The sequence below is a fragment of the Cryptotermes secundus genome, unplaced genomic scaffold, assembly GCF_002891405.2.
Source record: "Cryptotermes secundus unplaced genomic scaffold, Csec_1.0 scaffold900, whole genome shotgun sequence".
NCBI lineage: Eukaryota > Metazoa > Arthropoda > Insecta > Blattodea > Kalotermitidae > Cryptotermes > Cryptotermes secundus.
In genome coordinates, this window is record NW_019741305.1 from 150898 (window position 1) to 155851 (window position 4954).

The 4954-nt window shown below is 43.0% G+C and overlaps 1 protein-coding gene across 1 annotated transcript in view; it reads right to left on the bottom strand.

Moving 5' to 3' along the window:
- LOC111872725 (calcitonin gene-related peptide type 1 receptor) overlaps positions 1-4954 on the bottom strand; it is a 149933-nt gene that overhangs the window by 12440 nt on the left and 132539 nt on the right. The gene's annotated exons all lie outside the window — the stretch shown is intronic.

A 4954-nucleotide genomic window follows, 5' to 3' on the forward strand; every position in this document is an offset into this window, starting at 1 on the left:
CGAAAATTATGTAGCGAATTACCTTCGGGTTGTGTGCAGTAACGTACATGTAGGGCCTTGTGAAGTGCCCGTTCTTTTTATCCGATTTTAACCGAAAGTGGAATTTGTCGATAAAATTTAGCAGAAGTCCTGAATATGAAATGAATATAAAATTCTCTTTAACGGTTCGCGAGCTGCTACATACTGCCAAGACATATGTGCAGACACGGGAAAAAATTAAAGGGCGCGTTCATTTTTTTAAATTTTGTTACTGGCGGACGCCGGGCTTCTAGACGCTGAGGTGTTTGCTGAAATCAAGCAAGACAAGAACTGTGCCACGCGGCTAGCAAAACTGTTCTTTAGAAATACACATCACTTGCAGCAGGTGGTTATGTGTTCGTTTACGATTTACTTGCGACGATGTCAAGAGCTGAGATCATACAGCGTTACATATGAGGACGCCAGAGTTGCTATATTTAATTTATTATTCTTCGATATGCAGCTCTGAGCGTAGCATCCCGCAAATACACGGCGCTAACTCAGGTGAACCCTTCGCCATTAGTACTAAAATCGTTAGGAAAAAGTTAGCAGCGATAGGTAAAAACAAATCAGTAGGGCCAGACAGCGTTTCTGGCGAAATTCTAAAACTGGGTAGGGAAGCCATGATTCCAGACCTGGCGCGATTACTGGACATAGATAATGCCACACTATCCCAAGTGACTGGCAAAAGGCCATAGTGGTTTCTGTTTACAAGGGAGGTGACCGATCGCTGGTCTCAAATTACAGACCTGTCAGTTTAACCTCAGTGGTCTGCAAGCAAATGGAACACGTCATTACATCGTACCTGAGGAAAATCTGGGCTGAAATTGATTGGTTATTCTAGGGTCAATATGGATTCAGGCCAGAATATTCATATGAAGGTCCAGTAACCTTTAAGTGCCGAAGTGCCCAGTTTGTGCCAGTCATGAGTAAGGTCGTCGTGGCCAAAGTACCCCGTTTTGTCCAGTCAGGCATTTAAACTCCGCTAGTGGAAGCGCATGCACAGTCCTACATATTTATTTTCAAATGTAGTAATTACCAGACAGACTTGAGTAAAACCCTAATAGAGGAATTAAATTAATACCTAACTGAACAACAGCAAATAAAAATATACGTATGAGTTATGCCAAAACTTATCCACGATCCAGTAATTTTATTGCAGATTCTGCAGATAGGTATGTTAAAAATATACTGTAAAATTCGATGTACATACCTTTTTTGTTGTTACCTGCTTGATGTATATATAGGCTGAAATTAAACTACAGTATTCGAGTTCACTACGAACGCACACAAAACAGATCGCACTCTGTATCTTAGCCACGATGCAGCTGTCTGCTCATTCAAATAGAAGGGGCAATAAAATTTTGCAGCTCTAACGGAAGGTCTTAGCACTGAAGAAGGGACCCCTCTAGCTTTCTCTTGAATAGCCATTCTTTCATTCTTCTGACCTTCAGTCAAAGATTCGAAAATCCGAAGGGTGTAAGCAGTGCTAGCAGAAGACCAAATGATTTTATTGCTTCCATCTGTTTTATGACACCAGGGACTGCTAAAATTTGTCAAGTGTTACAAACAGAAATGAGTTTATAATGCAGAACAACTCTGTGAAGAACTGGGAAACAATTTTTGCAGTACGCATCAAAATTACAACACAAAAAATTGAAAATAGAGTATAACACTTTGTATTAAAAATTTCAAATCTTCCGTTATAATATGCGGCACTATGTTCTTTGCTGATATAAACAAAGTTAATACCATCCATTTATCATAAAAATTGTGCTAGATACAGCATTTTTAAACACAACGCTTAAAATTGATTAACCGCCTAAAAGGAACGGACATTTAAACGCAAGGGAGCAGCGGGCATTTAAATAAACTCCGGCCAGCTCAAGTTTACCACTATTTCGAAGTCCGGCGTTTAAAGGGTAATCACGGTTTTCCAGGGCATTGCAGACTCCCAGGATAACTGAGGTAGAATAGACGCTATTGTAATGGACTTTCGAAGGCTTTCGACTTAGTTCTCCATGATCGGCTGCTTATGGATAAGGAAATTCCTCTTGGGCCATATGCAGAGAGTTAGAGTAAAAGTAAAAAGTAAAGCTATTCCTGTATCAGGCCGTGAAAGCCCATAGGGTTGTGAGACGTTGAGGGTCCCACATTATCTAGACAGTCGGCTCAAAGATGGCGGTAAGGTTGTCAGCCTTACGCGCCGGCCACGCTTTACTCCCCAGGAAAATTATTTTATTAATTCCTGATACTCATTTCTGTTAGAGGCTGAGTCGACCTCAGGGCCATAGTGCGGCTGGAAGGATTAGGTCAATTGAAAAAGAATCCAATTACCTCATCGGGACTTGAACCGGCGTAGAGTAGGTGGGCAATTATCGGAGGAAGTCAGAGTAAAGGCAGGAGTACCGCAAGGAAGTGCACTGGGTCCTCTACTATTCCTTGCGTGTGTAAATGATAGAGACATATTGAGTCAACTATTCGAGTTCTCGCAGATGACTGTATAATACGTATATAGGAAAATTATAACTAATGCAAATATGGAAAAGCTGCAGATAGATCTGAACAGGCTGAAGGAGTTAGCGGTTGAAAATGCGATGATAGTTAATCCAGTTAAAAGCACGGCAGTTTGTTTCACGAGGGCCCGAGTGAGGGAACCACTAAATTATTCGTTACGGGACATAGTAATTCCGGAAGCGAGCAGTTGTAAATGCTTGGAAATAATTTTACGCAGCGATTTAATTTGGGCTGATCAAGTTAATTACACGATGCAAAAGCCTGGAAGGCACTTCATTTTACAATGCGTATTCTTAAAAAGGGAAATAGTAACACTAAAAGTTTAGCCTACATATCGTTAGTGCGTCAGATTCTTGCATATGGAGCGGCGTGCTGGGATCCTTACAGAAAGGGACAGATAAGCGGCCTCCGTAGTCTAGAGGTAACGTTCCCACCTCATGACTTGTGGTACGCGGGTTCAAATACCCGGCGGAGGTCGTCGAATTTTTAAGGGCGGAAAAATTCAGGGAACAAGTCCTCCGGGAGGGTCTTTAAGCTGTGTGTCCCGTGTCGTAACTTTACGGCACGTAGAAGAACCTCATATCCCCAAAGGGGATCACCGAGCCAAATTCCAGGACGTTTCCCGCCCAACAATAGCCTCTAAGGCCTCTAATAGATGGGGGGAGCATTATAGACACCGCTAAGCAAGTGGTCGAACTCGCTTGCTCGGCGGGACTGATGGTACACACCATTTATCGGTAGGGTAAAGAGACTGGTAGAATATCATAGAGGGAAGCACAATAGATCAAACTGGCCGCGGTGCAAGGGGAAACCCACCCTCTCTAAATAACTGACTAACTAACTAAGGGACAGATAAATGCGCTAGACCGGGTACAAACCATAGCGGCTAAATTTGCACATCGTACAAATGATTCGAACTGGGAAATCTTGACAGTGCAGAAATATAGCTCGCATATGTGCCCTCTTCAAAGCAGACACGGGACAACTGGCTTGGGAGGATATACGTGTTGGATTACAACGACCATGCTATCTGAGCAGGTTCGATCATGATAGGAAAAATAGGAATAGAAAGCAAAAGACAGATATCGGAAAAGATTCCATAGTGAAGTGATGTGAAGTGAAGTAAATTGTGGTGAGGATGTGAAGGGTACGTAAGTGTAGTGAAGTGGAAAGAAGGGAAGGCCATGCTGGAATGTGGGCGCATCAGAACATGACATTACCTATTCCATTACTGTTACTGTTTAGTGTATAGCATGCTTACTTTTTATTAATATTAATTTATGTAATTGTATTTGCTTTGTATTCATTGTGTGTAGTCTGTCCTTTATTTTTTTATTTTTAGTTTTTGTGTGCTGCGTTTTGTTTGAGTGTGGTGTATTATTTTGTGTGATGTGTCTTATTTGTGTGTTGTGTCTTATTGTAATATCACTGCCACCGGGTAAAAACTCATTTTCAATTTAAATAAAATAATAATAACTTGGCGTGCCGCCTAGAAGGCAGAATATCTTAGTCAGAGCGGGCGTCCATTGCTAGACAACGGCTCTGTAGTCACGTTCCTGCATCGTTGTCTGCGTGACAAACACGTTCACGCGACAACGCATACATAACAGACCGCTACCACGGAACTGAAAACCAGAACTAGTGCAGTTCCCGCGGCAACGAATACACTAGCTACCGGTGCACTGAAAACGCGAAACAAAGCCCTTGATCAAGGTGTCTCCTAGACCGTAAGACTGTAGAACATATCAGAACAGAACAGAGCAGAGCTGACAGCAGAATAGACCAGCAAAGCTAAGAACTAAGGAAGAAACAGCAAAGACACGTCAACAAGAAGAGCAATGGAAGAGAGAATAGCAGCGGAAGAGAGAATAGCAGTGGAAGAGAGAACAGCAGCGGAAGAGAGAATAGTACGGGAAGAGAGAACGGCAGTGGAAGAGAGAATAGCAGTGGAAGAGAGAATAGCAGGGGAAGAGAGAATAGCAGTGGAAAGAGAATAGCAGCGGAAAAGAGAATAGCAGTGGAAGAGAGAATAGCAGCGGAAGAGGGAACAGCAGCGGAAGAGAGAATAGCAGCGGAAGAGAGAATAGCAGCGGAAGAGAGAATAGCAGAGGAAGAGTGAATAGCAGCGGAAGAGAGAATAGTAAGGGAAGAGAGAATAGCAGTGGAAGAGAGAATAGCAGCGGAAGAGAGAATAGCAGTGGAAGAGAGAATAGCAGAGTGAAAATGAAATTCGAGAGACGACCGACGAGTCGGGTTGCATCATGTGCAGGACGTTATTTTTGAGTAACTGTAAGGGTGCGTGCACACCGAGCGCGCTTCGCATAGCGCTAAGCATAACCAGCCCATTGTTTGAGAGCCAGGTGTTCACATCACTCGCGCTCCGCTGTGCAGTACGCCTAGCATAAGGCTAAGCGAAGCG